The sequence below is a fragment of the Rattus norvegicus genome, chromosome 5 (assembly GCF_021556685.1).
Source record: "Rattus norvegicus strain SHRSP/BbbUtx chromosome 5, alternate assembly SHRSP_T2T, whole genome shotgun sequence".
Taxonomy (NCBI): domain Eukaryota; kingdom Metazoa; phylum Chordata; class Mammalia; order Rodentia; family Muridae; genus Rattus; species Rattus norvegicus.
In genome coordinates, this window is record NC_141538.1 from 61,688,884 (window position 1) to 61,711,326 (window position 22,443).

Below are 22,443 nucleotides of genomic sequence, written 5' to 3' on the forward strand. Positions count from 1 at the left end.
TTTCAAGCTGCCTCTCAGTTGTATGACTCCCACTCTGCATCCTACTTTGAGGTCAACAACGTTCAGATTGTTAATTTTTTCATTATACAAAATAAGTTTATTTTTACCATAATTATACTACTTTTAGAGCATCCTCTGACTGTTTTCATTTTTATTTTACTTATGATTTCTGTGTGTTCACACCCGCACACGTGTCACAGTCAGTACGTGGAGATCAGAGAACTTCTGTGAGTCAGTTCTTTTCTCTATGCAGCAGGACGTGGGGACAAGCAAAGGCTTGTGCAGCACGGGTTTTTCCCACCAGCCTGTTCTCTCAATTTACGATATCAGTAGGAAGAAGACAAATGATTGTTTTAGAAACCACAAGCATTGTAAAAATATAAACAAACATTTCTACTGCTTAAATGAAGCAATTCATTTTGGCAGTACAGGGACTTGAACCTAAGGCCTCATATACATACAAGATAAGCACTGTGCTTCTGACCTATAGCTCTAGCACTCTGCTTATTTTTATAATCCACTTCATCACCAACACTTCTATTTTCTGTTATAGCTAGGTTGTGTTTTGAGACAAAGTCACACCATATAGCCCAGGCTAGAGTTGATCTTCAGCCTCCTAAGAGCTATGTAGCACCATGCTTAATTTTCTTTAAATCCATCTCCTTTAAAATTAAGCATCAAGGACTGGTGAGGTGGCTCAGCAAGTAATAGCACTTGTCACCAAGTCTGAAGTTCTGAGTTCAGTCCCCAGGATCCATATAAACCAATAAAAGAATAAAACCAACTTCAAATCTCTGACCTCTACACAAATGCCATGGCACATGCGCCTGAGTGCGTGTGCGCTCACACACCCACACAAACACATCAACTCAAGCACACACCCACGCCCACATACACATCACTCATACCTTTCACCCTCTCCTCACCTCATATACTAAGAAGGGAAGGAGGGAGGGAGAGAGGAAAGGAGAGAAGAAAAGGAGAGGCTTCCCAAAAGGAACTTCCCAAAGTAATCACCAAAAACCTTAAAACTTTTTACCATTACTAAACTGAAAATGGAGGGCAGAGAAACTAGATTAAGAAGAAACATCTTGGGCTGGAGAGATGGCTCAGCGGTTAAGAGCACCCGACTGCTCTTCCAGAGGTCATGAGTTCAATTCCCAGCAACCACATGGTGGCTCACAACCATCTGTAAAGAGATCTGATGCCCTCTTCTGGTGTATCTGAAGACAGCTACAGTGTACTTATATATAATAAATAAATAAATCTTTAAAAAAAAAAAAAAAAAAAAAAAAAGAAGAAACATCTTCGGGCTGGAGGGATGGCTCAGAGGTTAAGAGCACTGACTGCTCTTCTAGAGGTCCTGAGTTCAATTCCCAGCAACCACATGGTGGCTCACAACCATCTGTAATGAGATCAGATACCCTCTTCTGGCCTGCAGCGTACATGCAGGGAGAATGTTGTATTCATAATAAATAAATAAATCTTTAAAAAAAAGAAGAAGGGGGCTGGGGATTTAGCTCAGCGGTAGAGCGCTTGCCTAGGGAGTGCAAGGCCCTGGGTTCGGTCCCCAGCTCCGAAAAAAAAAAAAGAAAAAAAAAAAAAAAAAGAGAAGAAGAAGAAGAGGAGGAGGAGGAGGAGGAAGAAGAAGAGGAAGAAGAGGAAGAGGAGGAAGAAGAAGAAAAAAAACATCTTCAACTAGCACACCAAAGCAATATACAGGGAAATCCCGCACTCTTTTGGAAACAGGATCTCATGTAGTAAATAGACCTGTGCCTGCGCACACACCCAGCTGCTAGGCCATAGGAACTGCATTTACACTTGTTTTCCATCAGCTCTGCTACTCCGGAACAGGTTCCAAGAGAATTCTCAGAATAGAAACAGACAAGATCAAGAGACTTCTAAAAATAAACTGTCAGAAATTCTTCCATATCTCAGGTTCTTAAGCTACAGAAAACATGCAGTTATTCCAATCTATCAAGTGAAATTTTAAAACATTAGTGAAAAAAGAAAAATCAAACAAAAACCAAACAAAATTTCTAATATTCAAAGTAAGCTAAAGATATGGTTTAGTGGTAGATTTTTTTTTGTTGTTGTTGTTGTTGGTCTTTTTTTTCGGCGCTGGGGACCGAACCCAGGGCCTTGCGCTTCCTAGGCAAGCGCTCTACCACTGAGCTAAATCCCCAACTTCCAGTAGTAGATTTTTAATTTAAATGCTGCTAAAGGGGTTGGGGATTTAGCTCAGTGGTAGAGCGCTTGCCTAGAAAACGCAAGGCCCTGGGTTCAGTCCCCAGCTCCGAAAAAAAGAAAAAGAAAAAAAAAAGAAAAGAAAGAAAGAAATGCTGCTAAAACAAAAATGAGAAGTGTCTCCCACTATTTGAGGTACAAAATGGCCTGTATTTGTTGTGATAGGACAGCGCCACTGGCACATGTCTGGCAGTCAGCCTTGCTTTAGAGAATTAGCTCTTTCCTCCACCATAGGTTCTGGAAGTCAAACTCAGGGCATCAAGTTTTGAAATAAGTGATTTCAGCTACTGAACCATCTCCATGGTCCTAGAAAAAGTTTAAACTGTTACTGTTTTCTTTTGCAAGGAACAAATACTTCCAGGACATCTCAGGTGGAACATCAAGTCCAGTCTTACTTGTCTAGCATTTAAAAGGCCCTGGATTCAATCCCTGCCTCTGGGGTGTAAGGAGTTGGATTGGGCAAGGGGGGAGGAAAGAAGTTGGATTGGGCAAGGAGGGAGGAAAGATGAGACCAGAAATTGTTAACAGTCTCAAGTTTATATACATCATCATGAAGACACCAAATGTTAGGCAAAAATAGCTCAAAGCTGTTATATAGCAGTTATACACCCTATAACGATGGTTCTCCACCGTGGGTTGCAACCCAGCATCAACTCTGTATGCCTCTGTATGCTCATAAACAAGGGAGAATACGTATAGGGATATCACCTCAGTTGAGAAAAGTTTGGTAAGGATAGTCCTAGGTATACACTCATTCCCACAACTCTACAGTAAGTAAGTAATGGTAACATATACTGTTTTACTACATGGCAGATACTACTGTAAGATCTCAGATCACCTGGCACTACTCACACTATGTAGCATGATAGTAGATACATAGCCCAGGTTACCCTCAACGAATGACTGTCCTCTAGTCTCAGCATCTAAAGCACTAAGACTGCAGATATGTGCCTGATCTTTAAGAGCTTTAGAGTATTAAACTTTCCAGCACCCTCAGGTACATGTTACTCTCATTTTACAGAGTCACCGTTCATTAAGTGACGACATAAAGGATTCAAACCCATCTAGCTCCCTAGTCTGTGCTCTTAAGCACATACCATATTCAAATGATCAATTACGAAAATACAAAAGTCTCCAAGTTGGCTTCTCTCTATGAGGAAGTTATTGTTTACACCATCTGAACACCTCATCCCTAACCAAAGTGTCTAGTCTGGGCCAGAATCCCACTAAGCTCCAAAGCCCTTCAAACACCCAACGACTACTTCCTACACTCTTGTACTCTTGTGATCAGTTAGCAATGTTGGATTAATTCATTTAATTTCCAATCTGCAGTCTTGCTTTTTCTATCAGAACCCATTCTTCTCAATCTTTTTTGGCAGGTGAAGTAATTTTAGTAAGGACTCTCTGCTGGTTTACAAAGTTCAAACAGGCAGCAAGAAATCACCGCTGCCAATCAGGGAGAGAACAGGCAAGGGGGTGCCAAACACTCAATTATGAGGCTCAACCGCGAGTGCTCAAATGCCAGGAGCTGACCAAGCTGATACTTTTATTCTCCACAGCTGCAAGGGCAGGGTCAGGCCTCTGGCAGCTGGTGGACAAGGATGACCTCCCTACCACCCACACAATATTATCTATCCGCTGGGCTGGGCTCATACCCTGCCCATGGAAAAGGAATGGTGCTGCTGAACTCTTGAACGTTGGAAGCCATCAAATTTGACTTAGTACAGTCACATTCTCTCCAGCTACCAAAGGTCAGAGAAAGAAAAGCATTGCTTTGCCTGTAGTTTCTTCCAAACATGTGTCCCAATCCTATCCAGCTTTCTCAGCAATAAACCTCATTTTTAAATTAATATTATTTTATTGTTCCAGTCTTTCATGGTGCTAGGGATCAAATCCAGGACGTCAGCTATGGTAGGCCACCCACCATTGTACCACTGAACCACATGGCCCAGCTTAAACTCTCTCTAACCTAGCAGCTATGGAGGAGTCTTTGTCTTCAATCCCTTTTGAAAGGCTGCTCATTACTCCTAACTAATCTTTACCCCCATATTTCTAACAGATCTGTCTCAAACAAAAAAGCCCACATTACACACAGCACCTCACAGGTCCTATCCAGTATAATACAGTGTTCCTCCTGCATGCATGAAGGACCTTGAGGCCTGGGTTGAAGTCCCAGCATACACACACCCAAACCCAAAATTACCCTTGTGCTGTATAGTCATTCAGACAAGCACTTCTCAAATAATATCCCAGGGTATTGTCATTAGAATATACTATGCTGGGCACAGTAGCCTGCACCTAAATTCACATCCTCCCTTGGGAAGATGAAATAGGCTGATTGCCAAGAATACAGTGGCATTAACCCCAGCACTTGGTTGGGGGGGGGGGGGGGGATGCAGTTTGAGGCCAGCATAGTCAGTAAACAAAGCAAGTTCCAGAACAGACAGGGCTGTTATAGAGAAATAGAGAAATCATCTTAAAGAACAAAACAAACAAACAGAATATGAAGTCACTCTGAGCTACACATTAAGTTTCAGACCAGCCTCCACTTCAGACCCGCCTCCACTTCAGACCCGCCTCCACTTCAGACCCTATCTTCAAAAAATAAGCAAACTAAACACATGGATTTAAATGTGGTGAGTCCTGTCTATAAGCCCTGCCTGTAAGCCTTGGGGCCTTGAGACAAAAGGATCACATGTTTGAAGACAGCTTGATATAAGCAGCCACCACTCTTGCCTACAAAGAAAGACGCTTTCTCAGAACAAACGGAACAGCATTAGTGACTAACATCCAAAGCTCTGCAGCACAGTGATGGCCTCACATAAGTCAATGGAGAGCAAAGCAGCACTATAACTATAGCACGCGGAGCTGGGAGACAGCTCCTACTACTACTAAGAGAAGAATCACTACTCTTCTGGAGAACACAGTTGACAGGAGGTTACCTGTGTCTCCTGCTCTAAGGGATCTGACACCCCCTTACGACCTTTGCAGGCACCAACATACAAAGATACGCCCCATAACAAAAATAAACCTTAAAATGTATGGCCCATCACTTATCCTGTTAATCTGAGTTACCTATGTTATGGATATGAAAGCAAACTACAAAGGAATCCTAGCATTCAAGAAGTTTGAAAGCACAAGATGATAAGCCCCAGGCCCACCTGGGCTACACAGTCAGACCTATCTCAAAAGTAAAAGCAGAGCCAGCAAAATGGCTCAACAAGTAAAGGAACTTGTCACCAAGCCCGACCACCTCAGTTCAGTCACTGGGACAACACGGTTCTGATTCTGCACGTGTGCCATGGTGCTTGCAAGCACTCGCTCGTGGAAGCATGCACTTGTGGAAGCACATACTCATGAAAACACCCCTCCCCCATGCACTAAACTTTTCAATCAATGCTCTTGTCTTGTAGTCTTGGCTGGCTTGGAACTCCCAATATAAACCAGGCTGACCTTTTAGTTCAGAGATCCACCTGCCTCTACTTCCCAAGTACTGTGATTAAAGGTCTGTACTACCATGCTGGGCCCAAAATTTCTGGTCCCATCCTTTTCCCATGTAAATTCTAAACTACAGTATGCTGAGCATGTTGATACATGGCGCCATCCATCCTCGCCTGAGGAGGCAGAAGCAGGGGCCTCCAAGAGTTTAAGGCCAGCCTGGTATACAAAGTGAGTTCCAGAACAGCCAGAACTATAGACCCTGTCTCAAATGGACAGACATATAGACAGATGGATGGTTGCAATATTTTCCTTCCTTAACAATGGAGTGTTACAAACACTAATTTTAAACAGGGTGTGGTGTCACACACCTTTAGCTCCAGCACTTAGGAGGCAGAGGCCCCTGAATCTGAGTTTGAGGCCAGCATGTTTTACAGAGCAGCCCTGAAAAAACAAACCCTACTTTTTCTGACTCATCAGTTATAACTGTAATGAGTAATAAAGGATATATCTCCAAGTCTATTTGAAGACAAAGCTAAGAACCTGTTTTCCTAACACACATTTATTACATCGTTATTCTCCTTGGCTGATTTCTCAAAGTAGGAGAAGTTATGTCTGCATAACTTCTGGGCAGCATAAGATGGCTACTTTCCAAAACCAAAATTCCAGACCCAAGGACAATGCGAGTCTTCAAATGGCTTTCCTGTCATGCATTTCTTAAACATCTTTACTGTTTTAAATCACTCACTCACAAACCATTTTTTTGAAGTAGGAAGGATATTTTCACCCTGTCATTACAGAGCAAGCCTTCACTCTGAAGACCTTAGTTTGTGTTTCACCAAGTTGCAGAATGGATTCCCCTGATAATGAAGAAGCTATCTCCTGTCTGCAAGCATCCACTGGCATAAGCACACATTGTCTTATTCCCCTAAAGACAAGAGTAAAAGAAGGAGAACAGAGTGTCAATTTCTGTCTCTTGGAAGTTCCTGTGTAAACCAGGCTGACCTTTAATTCAAAGACCCACCTGCCTCTGCTTCCCAAGTACCGTGACTGAAGTCCTGTGCCACCATGCGGGGCCCAAAAAATTTTTGGTCCCATTCTTTTTCAATATAAATTCTTTCTAAAATACAGTATTGCTGAGCATGGTGGTACAAGCTGCCTTCAATCCTATCTTGAAGAGGCAAAAATATGCTTGCCCTGCCAGGCACTGTGCTACACACACAATCCCAGCATTTGAGAAGCAGAGGCAGGAGGATCTCAGTTTGAGGAGGCCATCCTGGTGTACACAGTGAGTTCCAAAATAGCAAGGGTACAACAGAGGTAACCCTGTATTTAAAAGGGGAAGGTGTGTAGGAAGTGGGCGTAGGATGCCCAGTGGCAGTGGTGTATACTTTTAATCCCACCACTTAGGAGGCTAGAGGCAGGTGGATCTTTCAGTTCCAGGTCAGCTTGGTCCACAGAGCAAGTTCCATGACAGCCAGAGCTAGAGAAACCCTGTCTCAAAACATGGGCTGGAGAGACGTTTAGCCATTAAGAGTACTGGCTTCTCTTTTAGAGAAAGAATCCAAGTTCAATTCCCAGCAAATATATGGCAGATCACAACTGTCGGTAACTCCAAGATCTGACACCTTCACATAGACATACATGCTGGCAAAACAGCAACGCATATGAAATCAAAATAAAAAGAATTGCCATTCTCGATTTAGCTTTGTATTTTCTAAATCCCAGTGAGAAGCTCCGACTCAGGTATCCTCTGCATAGGAAGACAATCACGTACCATCTCACAGCAACTTATTTTCACTTTTTAAAGATGCTTCCTTTTTTTCACTTATTCTTTGCCTGCATATATGTCTGTGTACCCTGTGCCTGATGAGAACATGGCTGAGACATCTCTCCAACTACAACTTATTCTAGTCATTCTGCTCTAGCAAACTGTGTATCACTGTGCTAAGTGGCTGAAACTTCAACTCTATTTTGCACAACAGACAAAACTCAGTCTTCAACTCTGCAGTGTACATAGTTCAGTGGTAGAGTGTATATACAAGGTAATTCTTACCAAAACAAAGGGAAATTTTTTGATTATTACAGAAGAACAAATAACCAAGTCATTCAAATAATTCCAATGGTCACTTTTTTCCCTGAATCTCTGATTGAATCACTTGAAAACTTGGCACTAAATTGTTAAAAACTACAAATGTTTCTTTCACAACTTACTTTTTGCATCCGTCTGTCTACTGTGTGTGGTGCAGGCATGCGTGAGTGAGCATAGAGGTCAAAAATCAATACTGCCCAATTTAATAAAGATGGGAAAAAAATCAATACTGACCTCTGGTTGTCCAGTTTAGCACCAAGTATCCGTACTCCTCATCTCAAAAGCCCCACAAATAGATTAAAAGTTCAACTTTAATCCAGGTTTGGAGGCACCCACTTTTAACCAACAGTTTGGAGGCAGAAGCAGGCGATTCCAAGGCCAATCTGTTCTTTGTGTAAAATTCCAAACCAGCCAGGGGTACAGAGTGCCATCCTGACTCCCATGAAGGAGTGGGAGGTGGAGGAGAAAGCTATTTCAAGAAAAAAGTATACCATCTATAGATATTACAGGTCTCATGAAGCAAATCTGGCTTGAATTACACACCACCACATCTAGTTTTATGTTGAGGATCAAGATCCAAGGCTTCCTCTGCATGCTAGGCAGCGCTCTACCAAATGAACTGTAACACCACTAACTTGTCAGAAGTGGTTTCTACCTGTAATCTCAGCTAAGGCTAAAACAGAAGGATCCAAACTAAACCTATAATGTTTGCCTTGTGTGCCCAAGGACCAGTGTTTCTTCCCCAAAACCACCTAAGGTAGGTGTGGTGGTGCTAGGCTATAATGTGGGGAGTAGAAGATTTGAAATTCAAGGTCATTCTTAGCTACATAGTAAGTTCAGAGTCAGCCTGGAAGTCTTGAGACCAGTCTTATCAAGACAAATAAAAATAAAAAGTTTTATCTTAAAACAGTTCTCTCTCAGTTTGAGTTGTTTTGTTTTAGTTTGATTTTGGAAGGGTTGAGAACTTGCTAAATATTGTTAAGTTACCCTCAAAGTTTCAGCAATCCTCCTGCCTCAGCCTATAGCATGAGCATTCAACTGGTCCCAGTTTTTTAGTCAGCTCTTCAACTTTGCTCACAAATCAGAATAAAGCTATGATTTGCTGGTTGTTGATTTGCCCCCCTCCGCTGCCGCAAACACGCACGCACGCATGCACGCACACACACACAACCCAGGATTTCTCTGTGTACCCCTGGCTGGTTCCAGACTTGCTTTATAGAAAGCCTGGCATTGATCCATCTGCCTCTGCCTCTGAAGGAGCTACAATTTTTTAAAAAGATTTATTTATTTTCTTTATGTATGAGTACACTATCACTATCTTCAGACACACGGGAAGAGGGCATCGGATTCCATTACAGATGGTTGTGCGCACCATGTAGCTGTAGGGAATAGCGGAGCAACCAGTGCTCTTAACCACTGAGCTATCTCTCCAGCCCAAGATGCAATTTCTTCCTAAAGAATATTGCTGGGGCTGGGGATTTAGCTCAGTGGTAGAGCGATTACCTAGGAAGCGCAAGGCCCTGGGTTCGGTCCCCAGCTGCGAAAAAAAGAACCAAAAAAAAAAAAAAAAAAAAAGAATATTGCTTTTATTCTACTAGCATCCTTATTACTATTTTACTGTGCCAATTTTTTTCTTTTTGCCTTTTGGTTTTTCAAGACCATGTTTCTTTGTGTGTAGTAGCTCTAGTTGTCCTGGAACTTGATCTGTAGACCAGGCTGGCCTGGAACTCAGAGATTCCACCTGTCTCTGCCTCCAAAGTGCTCGGATTAAAGGTGTAGGCCACCACCTCCACCAGACCATCTTTTTTTTTAATGTGTTACCTAAAAAAATGTACCAATCAAGTCATGTAATCCATTTAAACATTAATATACCTGATACTTATGTACGTACCAGTGCCAGCTCTCACTAAAAACCAAAACACGGGGCTGGAGAGATGGCTCAGTGGTTAAGAGCACTGACTGTTCTTCCCGAGGTCCTGAGTTCAAATCCCAGCAACCACATGGTGGCTCACAACCATCTATAATGAGATCTGATGCCCTCTTCTGGTGTGTCTGAAGGCAGCTACAGTGTACTCATGTATAATAAATAAATAAAATATTAAAAAAAAAAAACAAAATACGAAATCCCTTAAATAAGGAACTCTCCTACCACACCACTCAAAGAAGTACTCCCTGGTGGTAATTATAAATACATGTTAAACTGCTGTCTCCGTGCGGAAAACCTCAAAACCGAAACTCAGAAAAGGTTTTCCTTCAATCATTACTGGAAACTAAATGTTCAATGTCATAAACAATGACTACTTAAGCTCTCTCTCTCCCTAAGGAAAACACTCATTCTTCTCTAACTACCTGCTTCACCTTCAACCTGGTTTCTATCACTTTGTCTACCCTCAGGTCAGGATCCAGCAGTCTTCCCTCTTGCTCTCCTGCATCTGTCTCTCTCTACTGCTCAACATAACTTCAGACAGCCTTCCCTTGCCCTTTTTTTTTTTTTTGGTTCTTTTTTTCGGAGCTGGGGACCGAACCCAGGGCCTTGCGCTTCCTAGGCAAGCGCTCTACCACTGAGCTAAATCCCCAACCCCTTCCCTTGCTCTTTTAGACAGAGAACGCCATCCTTGTTTCCTTTTGTTCACAAGTGCTCAGCACTATTTAGTTCTCTTATTCCTGAAATATACAAGTCAATCCTTTAGTACGTCCCCCTTGCCACAAAACGTGTTCTGTTAGCATCAGTGCTTACCTGGGGTAAGACGGCTTATATGGGCAACGCTGTGGTGACCTAGAGCACTAGCATTTAAAAAGAAAGGAAGGCCAGGGGCACAGTTCATTCGAGAAAATGAAATGCTCAATGTATGTGCCTAACTACTTCAGAGGGCACATACATATTGGCAGAAGGCTTCATGCGGATTCAAAAGCTACTAAAATCAGAATGAAAATTTTAAAACTGGAGGGGGGGGGTGTGTTTAAAAGAAAAGTAGCTTATTGTATTAAATCTCAGAACTCAAGTGCAACCAATTCTAAACGCCTCCATATAGAATAAATAGTACAATGGCAAAACTAGGTGTGAAAAGTCTAGTGAACAGTACACAGTTCAAAGACACCATCACCTCTAGAACCCATCTCTATTCCTCTTCTAGGATCAAGGCACAGCCTTTCATACTGTAAAGGGTTAAATGTCCTTTCTGTTGCTTATAGCACCCGGCTATACTCCCAGTCACACCAGTGTCTCAGACAGGCAAGGTGCTAAAGGAGTGCAAGTAAAAGCACAAGTCAGAAGTCCTGGAATCTACTCATTTTGAGATTAAGAAACCTTGGTCAAATACTGTTTCCCAAGCCTTTGGGGAACCTAAAAAAGATAATGGACTTCTAAAGTTTGACTATAACTGGTAATAATTACAGAATTAACATATGCTTATCTATTCAAATTGCTTATCTCACCATATTTATTAAAAATAGTGAATAACTTTACTAGGGCATGTTCCAAACAAAGTTCACTTTGAACATGTAATTACATGACTTAGTGCATTGGCTAAGCTTTGCAACTATCACCACAGTCTAACAAATAAAGCCTGTCATTTCCCTGTCCTGCCTGATCACTAGAGGTTAGGCACATCTTGCTCTGCTGGCTCCATCACACTGCCGTCTTCTGTAGTAATAAGAGAGTAAATGGCCACTGAACTGACAAGGCTTTTGACTCGTGTGATACCTGGGTTACCCCAGCAAACAGAGAGATTTTCCAATCACTACTGGGATCTGTGCTAGGAACAGGATCAAGGAAGGTCTAGGCAAACACCACCACAGAGCTGCAACGTGCCTGTTACTTTCTGAGACAAAGTCTGTATAGCTCTAGCTGTCCTGGAACTCCTTATGCTCTATGTTTCTACAGCTTCTCAAAACTTAAGATGGGAATAGATTAAAAGAAAAAAAAGAAACTTGGTATAAAATAGGCATAGTGGAGCAGGCCTTTTCTCAGCACCTGAGAAGAGGAACCTCGGTAAGCTCAAGGCCAATCTGGCACACAAAAATTTCAGACCAGCTAGGAGTGCTGGGGGGAGGGGAGGGCACTAGAGAGCTCAGCAATTAAAGAATGTGTGTTGCAGTTCCCAGCACCCACAGTAGCTCAAAACTGCCTGTAACTCCAGTTGCCACAGACATGAACAAGAAAGCTAACCTACACATGATGCTGGTACACACAGACAGCATGTACTTCACACACATGTACACATAAATTAAAAAATTAACTTTTTAAAAATGTGCAAACAGAAATACAAGATATTACTGAATTGTATATATACAATAGTACTTTAATCTAGAAAGGTTCTAAAGGCAAGTTAATAAATAACCCAAGCAGGAAGCTAAGCTTCAGCAAAAGGTCTAGAGCAGTGGTTCTCAACTTTCCTAATGCTGCCGACCCTTTAATCCAGTTCCTCATGTTGCAGTGACTCCTAACCATAAAACTATTTCTGTTGCTATCCCATAACTAATTTCACTACTGCTATGGATAGTAATATAAATCTCCTTTTTTCCCAATGGTCTGAGGTAGCCCCCTGTGAAAGGGTCTTTTCACAACCTGCAAAGGGGTCACAATTCACAGGTTGAGAACAATTGCTCTAAATCCTAATGAAATCCACTATTCACAGAATCTGGAGCACTCCTGTGTTTCCTACATATGTGAGACTGGCAGGAGGAATGCCACAAGTAACACAGCTGAACCTCCTACCTGAACCTCTTGTCTTTAAGTACAGACATAGTTCAGGGCCATCCATCCTTGACAGTTATCTGGAATGGGGAAGTGGGGGACACAGTGGCCCAGGAATTTAATCCAAGCATTTAGGAAGCAGAGGTAGAAGACCACAGAAACCTTGAGGCCAGCCTAGTCTACACAGCAAGCTCCAAGCCAGCCAGAGTAATATTCTAAAATCCAGCCTCAAAAATAAATGATTGCCAGGCATGACAATCTCAGTACTCAGGAGGTAGAGGCAAAAGATCTGAGATCAAGGCCAGTCTAGAATACATATGCTCTAGGACAGCATAGGCTACATAAAGAAACTGTCTCAACAAAACCAAGGGCCACAGACAGCTCTGGCCAGAGCCAGTTCAACAGTTACAAGAGGCTATTCTTGCAGACGACAGAAGTTCAGTTCCTAGCACCTCTATCAGTAAACTCACCTCTGCCTGCAACCCCAGCTCCTATGCCTTCTCACAGGTGCACACACATGTCCACAGACCCACATACATACACACACATAAATAAATGAGCACACTTAAAAAACAAATGGGAGAAGAATGTGATGGTTCAGAATTGCTGGATAGTTCTTCCTCTCTCTATTAATTCCCTTGCTCCCCATTTCCTTTGCAATCCCACCCCCTTTTCTTCCTTTACCTCCTCCTGTACAAAGACACTCCAGTCACTGAACCTAATGTTGAGAATACTGACAGCCCCAGCGTTACTGTGAAATATGGTCAGGGCAGATGGCTCAGTGGTTAAGAGCACTGACTGTTTTCCAAAGGTCCTGAGTTCAATTCCCAGCAACCACACAGTGGCTCACAACCACCTGTAATGGGATCTGATGCCCTCTTCTGGTGTGTCTGAGGACAGAGTACTCATATATACATTAACTAAATAAACAAATCTTAAAAAAAGATAGTAATTGTCATAACATGCTGCTTCTTAAGACAGCATACTAAAACCCAATATATCTTTCAGTATCACAGGTAAGTGAAGTAATCTTAGATACCTAGACTATGTGTGTCCACCATATGCACTCTAAAAGGTAAGACTTTTCATTGAAAAAATTATTGGGACAAGAGAATAAGTAAGCTTCTGTTTTGGTTTGCTTTTTTGACACTATACAGGCAAAGCATCAGCAAATTTATGAAGACCCTCCTGCTGGGGTTGCAGGCTGGGGTTACAGGTGTATACAGGCCTATACCACAACCAAATAGGAGGCCTTAAAAATGCCTATTTAAGCCAGGTGTGGTGGCATTTGCCTTTAAGCTCAGCCAGCATAAGGGAGGCTGAGACAGGAGGATTGATAGGAGCCTAAGACCAGCCTCAACTCAGCTACCTAGTAGGTTCCATATCAGCTAGGGCTATCCAACAAAACCCAACCTTAGGGAGGGAGGGAGGGAGGGAGGGAAGGAAGGAAGGGGAGGGAAAGAAAAGAAAGTCAGAAATCTCCTCTATAAATAATTTTTAAGAGTATTCTTGAGGCATGCTAAGAACTTCAGTATCAAGAGCACTGATGCTTTTGCAAAGAACCTGTGTTCTGTTCCCAGCACTAACATGTTGGCTCACAAACATTTGTAACTCTAATACCACTGGATCAGATGACTCATCTGAATTCCATGGGCACCAGGCCCCCACACAGTATACAGACAGGCAATACACTCATACACATAAAACTAAATCTTTAAAATTTCTTAAAGAAAATTATTCATTTTTTATTGGATTTTCAAATTTGATTTCGTGTGTATTTTGCCTGTGTCACATATGTGCGCCATGTGTGTGCTTAGTGCCTGAAGCAGTCAAAAGAAAGAATTGGATCTCCCGGAACTGGAGTTTACAGATGGTTATGAACCACTATGTGAGTGCTGGGAATTGAACCTGGGACTTTTAAGACCAACAACTGCTCTTAGACTACTCAGCCATTTCCTCAGCCCCTGAAAAATATTAATTTTTAAGCTTTAGAAACAAGTTTTAGATGTCTATAAAGAAAAACAACTTTTTTTCTTGGAGCTGAGGATGAAGCCTTGTTCTTGGGCAGGAAGTTCTCCATTACTGAATCTCACCCATAGCCCCCACATTCCTAACACCTTTTTATTTTTTTTTTAAAAGATTTATTTATTTTGTATATGAGTACACTGTAGCTATCTTCAGACACACCAGAAGAGGGCATCGGATCCCAATACAGATGGTTGTGAGCCACCATGTGGTTGCTGGGATTTGAACTCAGGACCTCTGGAAGAGCAGTCGGTGCTCTTAACCACCGAGCCATCTCTCCAGCCCCCTTTTTATTTTTTAAGATTTATTTTATGTATATGAGTACTCCATCTGCACGTATATCTGCATGCCAGAAGAGGGCATTGGATCCTGTTATAGATGGTTGTGAGCCACCATGTGGTTGCTGAGAATTGAACTCAGGACCTCTGGAAGAGCAGTCGGTGCTCTTAACCTCTGAGACATCTCTCCAGGCCCCCCGCCCCCTAACTTTTAAAACCATTAATATTTAACTTTTATGTGTGTGAATAAGCCCCACAGTGTGTAAGTGGAGGGCAGAAGACAACTAGCAGAAGTCTCGTCTCTCTTTCTGCCATGGCCTCAGGGATCAAGCTCCAGCACTGACTTGAAAGCATGTGCCTTTACCCACTACTGATGTACAAGGTTTGTTTCCTTTTGTTTTAAATGTGTATGGATGTTTTACCTGCATGTATCTCCATTCATTCCATGAGAAGCCTGGTGCCCAAGGAGGCCGGGCATCAGCCTAGAACTGGAGTATTACGAACAGCTGTGAGCCACCGTGTGAGTCCTTGGAGTTGAGTCGGGTCCTCTTGAAAATCAGCAAGTGCTTTAAAACTGAGTTACCTCTCCCACAACCCCAAAATAGGGTTTCTCTGTGGACCCTAGCTGTCTGGAATGCTCTGTAAACCAGGCTGGTCTCAAACTCACAGAGATCCATCCTCCTGCCTCTGCTTCTCAAGTCCCAAACCGTGGAATTAAAGACATACACCACCACACCCAGCTCTACCAACTTTTAAAGGGAGGTTACTGCTTATTTATTGACTGAAACTTTGCTGCTTATTACAAGTCCTGTTCCCTGCCTCGATTCCAAATACTTAAATGGGTACCAACTCAAACTCACTTCCGTCCACAATCAACTATGTCCCTTAGCCAAAAAGTCACAAAACCTGGTCTTCAATGCCTCATCAAAGTCTTCCAGACAAGTGTGTGTGGATCACACCTGTAATAGGTAGAAATGGAAAAACAGGAGAGTCTGTTTGAGCTCATCTGTGGCTGCCCATTAAGTTCAAGGCTGACAAGACCCTGACTTTAAAAAAACAAAACAGGGGTTCGGGATTTAGCTCAGTAGTAGGCGCTTGCCTAGCAAGCACAAGGCCCTGGATTCCGTCCCCAGATCCAGAAAAAAAGAAAACAAACAAACAAACAAAGACAGTATTTTCAAGGTCTCCTTTCAGTACAAAGTACAGGAAGTTGAGGATACAGCTCTGCTGCAGGGTACATCCTTAACTCAATCACCAGCACCGCCCCAGCACCGCCCCAGCACCGCCCCACCCCCAAATCAAGGAAAAGCAAAGGTAACTCTGGAAGAAACACTGCCCAAAAGATAATTGAAAAGCTGGAGAGATGGCTCAGTGGTTAAAAGCACTGACTGCTCTTCCACAGGTCTTGAGTTCAATTCCCAGCAACCACATGGTAGCTCACAACCATCTATAATGGGATCTAATGCCCTCTTCTGGTGTGTCTGAAGACAGTGACAGTGTACTCACACATAAAACAAAGATGATTTTTTTAAGGGAGAACAGCACAAACATTAGTCTTATACATTCTGACTGTGGGGACTGAGAACTGATACATTTGGTTGACTTTGAAAAAAGATGGATTTCTTGGTCTGAACTAGTAGAACTCTATCTACCACAGAGAGTTTGGTGACATGTTCCTTTGACTTCCTTTAAGCTCACCTCCACCCCCCATTTTACAAACAAAGCTGCAGCACTCTCATCAGAGGATGCTCATGGCAGCACAGACACATAATGCTGCACTTGGGCATCTGGAGAACCGGGCAGCTAATCAATGTGTTTGAAACCAACCTGGCTACAAAGTAATACATCAAAGTAGACTCCTAGGCAGACCCTGTTTCAAACAAACAAAAACAATGTCACAGTGTCAAGACTAACAATGGAAAGTAAAATCACTTTAGACCACATCTATACTATAAGACAGGATTAAACTTTCTAGATGCATTTTATATCCTTAAGGGGTAAACAGCAAAACTTAAAACAAAGCCAGAATAGTATGTCACATGCCTATACTCCCAGCCCTTGAGAAACTGGAGCTGGCAGATTTTGAGGCCAGCTTGGCTACATATCTTGGCTAAAACATCATCTCAAATGAGCATTAATTTAAATAAACTCACTCTTATAGCCATGTTCTTCCACCATCTCCCTCAAACAGTAAAATTTACTCAAGCTAATACCAAGAGCGATTCCTGATGAGCACTTCAGTAAAGTCGTTCTAAAAGGTAGTTTTAAAGGAAGTTCCATACGATCATGGCTAGCCAGATCCACATTTAAAGAGAAACCAGAGGAAACCAGAGCAGCCGGAAACAGGCCAGAGAAGCAATTACCACAATCCTTTCTCATGGCCTCATTCTCTGCCATGTTACTACTTCCACCCATATTTCAAACAAAACAATCTCCCTTTCTCTGAGATGTTTAGTTTTTGAAGGTCAGAGGCAGCAAGGAAAGGAATGGGGGAGGGATCAGAAGTGTGGGAAACATACCGGTCACCCACCAGGGATGAGGGGAGGGATCTCTTACAGAACTTAAATGAACCCTAAGTAGGAAAAATAGTGACAGCACGCAAGTGTAGAATGGGAAACACCTTTGCCCAGTAAGACAAATCTCAAAGCTACTGGAAAATGGCCCTAGCAGAGAGGCCGTGAAGGCAGACAAGATATATCGGACAACCTCCCAAGAGTAGGATGTATTCTTCCCTAAAAGAGGTAAAGACCATACTAAAGAATCGCCCAATGTCCAAGCTACACTACAGGAGAACTTAGGTGTGAGAGTATGAGAATCACCTCCCTTCTACCTTTATTGGAAAAACCAACACTAAGAACAAGCACCAGATGGTGGGTGGTAGTTCGTACCTTTAAGCCTGGCACTTGAAGGTAGAGACAGGCGATTTCTCCAGGTCAAGGCCAGCCTGGTCTACAAAGTAAGTTCCAAGACAGTCAGGATCACACCGATGAAAAACTGAAGGGAGGTTTAAAAAATAAACAAACAAACAACAACAAAAACCAGACAATTCAGAGGGAGTACTGGCATGCCCATTGGTAGGGGGTTTATAAAAAAATAAAAGAGGGCTGGAGAGATGGCTCAGTGGTTAAGAGCACTGACTGTTCTTCCAGAGGTTCTGAGTTCAATTCCCAGCAACCACATGGTCCAGCAACCACATGGTGACTCACAACCATCTGTAATGGGATTCGATGTCCTCTTCCGGTGTGTCTGAAGACAGTGTACACCTTTCCACTTTCTCATCTGGCACCGTGTACTTATATATAATAAATAAATTTAAAAAACAAAGAGAACGCAGAGAGTTCATTGTAACCAGGCACAGTAATGTTTGCCTGTAATCCATGCAACCTGATCCTAGCAAGGAAAGACTGAGGCCAGAGGTGCATGGTGACTCATGCCTTTAATCCCAGTGCTTGGGAGGCTGAGGCAAGTGGATCCCTATGAGTGCAAGACCGGCATGGTCTACAAAGCAAGTCCTCAATATGAAGAAACCCTGTTTCCAAAAGCTAGCGAGGGAGGGAGGGAGGGAGGAAGGGAGGGAGAAGAAAGACAGACAGAGCCAAGAGGATTTTGAATAGAAAGCCAGCCTTAGCTAGGGAGTGAGTGCATCCCTCTCTCAAAAACGCCCCCAAAAAAGGAATGCTCTCCAAAAGATGATCTCTGGGCACTTCATGGAATCACCAAAGCTCCAATTATTACTGTACACAATTGCTGGAGAAAAGTAAAAAGTAGGAGTAGGCAGAGTGTGCACCTTGGAAATGAAGTAGAAAGGCGTATGAGATTATGTTAAAGCAAGAAACAGCAGGAAGAATTCCAAGACCAACCCCAAGAGAAAACAAGAGTCCTGAGTGGTGACAGTTGCTATGCCTGGGCAACTAAAACTGAAAATGTAGGGGGAAAGGTTTTGGGAAAGCTGGATAGTAAAGTGATAAAGAAACTGGTAAGGAAAACCGAGTTGGAATGCACCAGGTTCAAGAATTAGCATTTGATTTTCTAACAGGCACGCTTTACAGTTCACAAGCACTCTTAACTTACGTTAAAGAATAAACTATGACACAAACAGACTTCAAGAACAGGGCAGGAGAAAGAAAACTTGAGTTTCAACTAACACCAAAGACCTCAGGAATGAAAAGTAGTAAAACTGAACTATGCCTTCAGGTTAAGTAGGGAGAGACTAGAGCGCAGAAGTTGGGCTCTAAGACCAGTCCCAGGAACGCCGCCAGACGAGAAAGCGGAAAGGTGGTCAGAATGAGGGCGACAGCGTGGCGGAGAAGCTCCAGCCAACACGCCGGGACCGAGGTGGGAGAGAAAACCACACCCTCCAGGATAAAAACCCAAAGTGGGGGAGGGGAAGGCGCCCCCTGGGGCTGGGTGGGGCCGGCCAACTAGGATTGGGGGGAGCAGGAAGCACAGGGCAACCTGAGCGGGAGAGGAAGGAGAGTGCCCAGGCCTGGACACACTACAGAAACATGAAGCCAGCGAGGGAAGCTCGGCCCGGTCCACCCGGGTAGACGCTGGGGCATCCCAAAGGGGGTTGGGAGTTCAGAAGACCTAAGCCCTGGTCCAGAAAGCATACACCGCAGGGTTCATGGCTCTGGAAAAGAGACTGAAGGGGATAGTGTGGCAATTACCGCTGCTGCTCTCGTTGGACTCGGGACCCGCCGCCGCCGCCGCCGCTCGTTACCTGCCAATGTGCCTCTTACAAAGCGGCGGCGGCGGCAGAGGCGGCCCTGCCCGTCACGTGATCCCTACGTCATGGGAGAGGGCGGAGCCAGTACTTGAAGCTTGAACGCGGTTACCCGGCTGGTTAACACAGCTCTGGGAGCTGAGCGAGAGGGACTATGTGGAGGCGGCGGGGATGCTAGCATTGCGAGTGGTCGGAGTTTCAGGGTCGTATTATCCACAGCCTACAGAGAACCCACTATTAAGGCGTGCGGTCGCTCTATGATGACCTCAGAGACACTGCAAGATACTCGATGCGTGCGTCTCTGTCGTCACGTGACAGGGTACAGCCACTCAAAGCAAGCCTGGCTACTAGACGTTGCGGGAGCGAACTACAACTCCCAGCGTGCTGCGCGGCAAAAGCACTGTCTACGGCCGCCTTTTCTCGGCGAGCTTGTAGATACAAGTCCTGACTCTGGCTCCAACGAGCACCGCATGGCTAGCTTCCGAGCTAATACCATTGGGTGCCACCTGCCAAGCGAACCAGCGTGGTTTCTGCAGGAAGGTGTAGTTCTGGCGGAGAGTGGGTTCAGCTACCACGTTGCGGGACTGGCGCTCCGCCCTGCCCTCTGCGCGGGAAAACGCCAACGGCCAGCCGCCAAACCGAGACACCCAGAACGTCCTCCCGCTGAAGGCCTCGAGACTTCAATGTACTCAAATGCGGATTGCTTTCTGCATTCCCAACTCTCTTCTACAGGAAACGACTACCATTTCTTGAGCGCCTACGCGATGTTAGAGATTTATACAGTCGTGTTCTAGCCCAAGATCGGTCCGGTTTTGCAAATAGGAAAGGAAGAGTGTTTTATGTTTTTGAGACAGGGCTTCCCTGTTTTGAAACTCACTCTGTAGTTCAATACTGGCCTCAAACTCACGAAGATCCACCTGCTTCTGCTTCCTGAGTGCTGGGATTAAAGGCGTGTGACACCACCGCTAGACTCAAATGATGATTAATCACTCACTAGCTTATCTTTAAGAAACAAATGTTGAGGGCTGGAGAGATGGCTCAGTGGTTAAGAGCACTGACTGCTCTTCCAGAGGTCCTGAGTTCAAATCCCAGCAACCACATGGTGGCTCACAACCATCTGTAGTGAGATCTGATGCCCTCTTCTGGTCTGAAGACAGCTACAATGTACTTACAAATAAATAAATCTTAAAAAAAAATTAAAAAAGAAAAAAAAAAAAAAAAAAGAGCACTGACTGCTCTTCCAGAAAAAAAGAAACAAATGTTGAAAACACTTTCACTCCAGCCCATTCTAACCTAGCCTCATTGTGCAGTACTTGGTGACCTCTAACTCTCCACAGTCATCCTGCCTTGGCCTTCCAAGTGGTGGGATTACACACAAGAGCCACCCACCATGCCTGGTTAGTATAATATATTTCAAATATATACATACATATAAAATGTATATTTTATTATATACATAATGTGTATGGATGTTTTACCTGTATGTATATATGCACCATATGCATGCCTAGCCAGAAAATGGGATTGGATCCTCTGAAACTGAAGTTATAGTTATAATTCATATTCTAGGTGCTGGAAATCAAACGAACACCCTCTGGAAAGACAGGTGTTCTAAACAGCTGAACTGTATCTTGTTAAAAATTATACATTGAGGGGTTGGGGATTTAGCTCAGTGATAGAGCGCTTGCCTAGGAAGCACAAGGCCCTGGGTTCGGTCCCCAGCTCCGAAAAAAAGAACCAAAAAAAAAAAAAATTATACATTGAAACATAATATAATGTGACTATGAGTGCATATACATCTACAACGTTGTAGTTCAGTAAACATTACCTCAATTTGAGTTTTCCTGGACTGTAAAAATTAAGAGGTCCAGTAGCCCGGAGTGGTGGGATAAGCCTTTGTTCCCAGGAAGCAGAGGCTGGCTGATCTCTTTTGAGTCCAGTTTGAGTCCAGTCTGCTTAGTTTATAGAGCAAGTTCCAGAACAGCCAGGGCTACAACAGCAAACCCTGTCCCAGGAAAGAGAAAGAGATTATATAAACTATCTGGTTGGCACACAATAAGCCCTCAACAAACAGAATTATGTTCACACCCTGTTTATACCCATAAGGTGCAGCTGGTTTAAGCAAGATGGAAAAGGGATTTTTCTTATACTGATGGGGGTACAGTGCTAACTTGCTAGTTACTAATAGACTTGATCTATTTAGCCTACCTGTCTAGACAATTGAAATTTTAAACAGGCCTGCCCAGTTCAAGGGAAGTCTTTGTTTTTCTGCCTGAATTTTACAGGCAGAACAAAAAGAACATATTATCCTGATTATTCATGTGTAGGTGTATCTTATCTTTCTTGGCCAATGATCTACTAACATTGTGTCTGGTCAGTTCAGTCTCTATGTCTCCTTGTTTTATAGAAATGTATGAGAGAGTCAAAGTTTTTTTTTTTTTTTTTTTTTTTTTTTTCGGAGCTGGGGACCGAACCCAGGGCCTTGTGCTTCCTAGGCAAGCGCTCTACCACTGAGCTAAATCCCCAACCCCGAAAAGATTTATTTAAAAAAAAAATTAAATCCACTATTGAAAGTCAAAGACTTAGACAGTGGTGACACAGGCAGATCTCTGAGTTCAAGACCAGCCTGGTCTACAGAACCAGTTCCAGGCCCAACAGGATTACACAGAGAGTCTCTGTCTCAGGAGAATAAGAAGAGAGAGAAAGAGAGAGTCAGGGAGAGAGAGGAGACAGGTGGTCCATGCATTAAATTCTTGCCCTTGTAGGCAGGAGGCTAGCCTAGTGGCATACACTTTTAATCCCTCATAGGCAGAGGAAGAAGGATCTCTGAGAGGCTAGCCTGGTCTACAGAGAGAGTTCCAGGAGTCCTAAAGAGGGCTACACAAAGAACCCTAGGGGTCTAGCTGTGGGGGCTGTGTATATGGTAACATTAGTTTGATCTCTA

At 43.4% G+C, this 22,443-nt stretch overlaps 1 protein-coding gene across 20 annotated transcripts in view; it reads right to left on the reverse strand.

The window, feature by feature from the left end:
• Positions 1-20,124, reverse strand: part of Ubap2 (ubiquitin-associated protein 2) — an 88,992-nt gene extending 68,868 nt beyond the window's left edge. For 10 of the 20 annotated variants that reach the window (XM_087548914.1, XM_087548907.1, XM_087548905.1 and 7 more), the window contains exon 1: positions 19,444-19,515. The gene's annotated coding sequence lies outside the window, so the exon portion shown is untranslated. Of the gene's footprint in view, positions 1-17,664; positions 17,771-19,443; positions 19,543-19,992 lie in introns of those variants that run through there. The other 10 variants (XM_087548913.1, XM_087548896.1, XM_087548890.1 and 7 more) reach the window with 5 other exon arrangements.
• Positions 20,125-22,443: the final 2,319 nt, after the last annotated feature.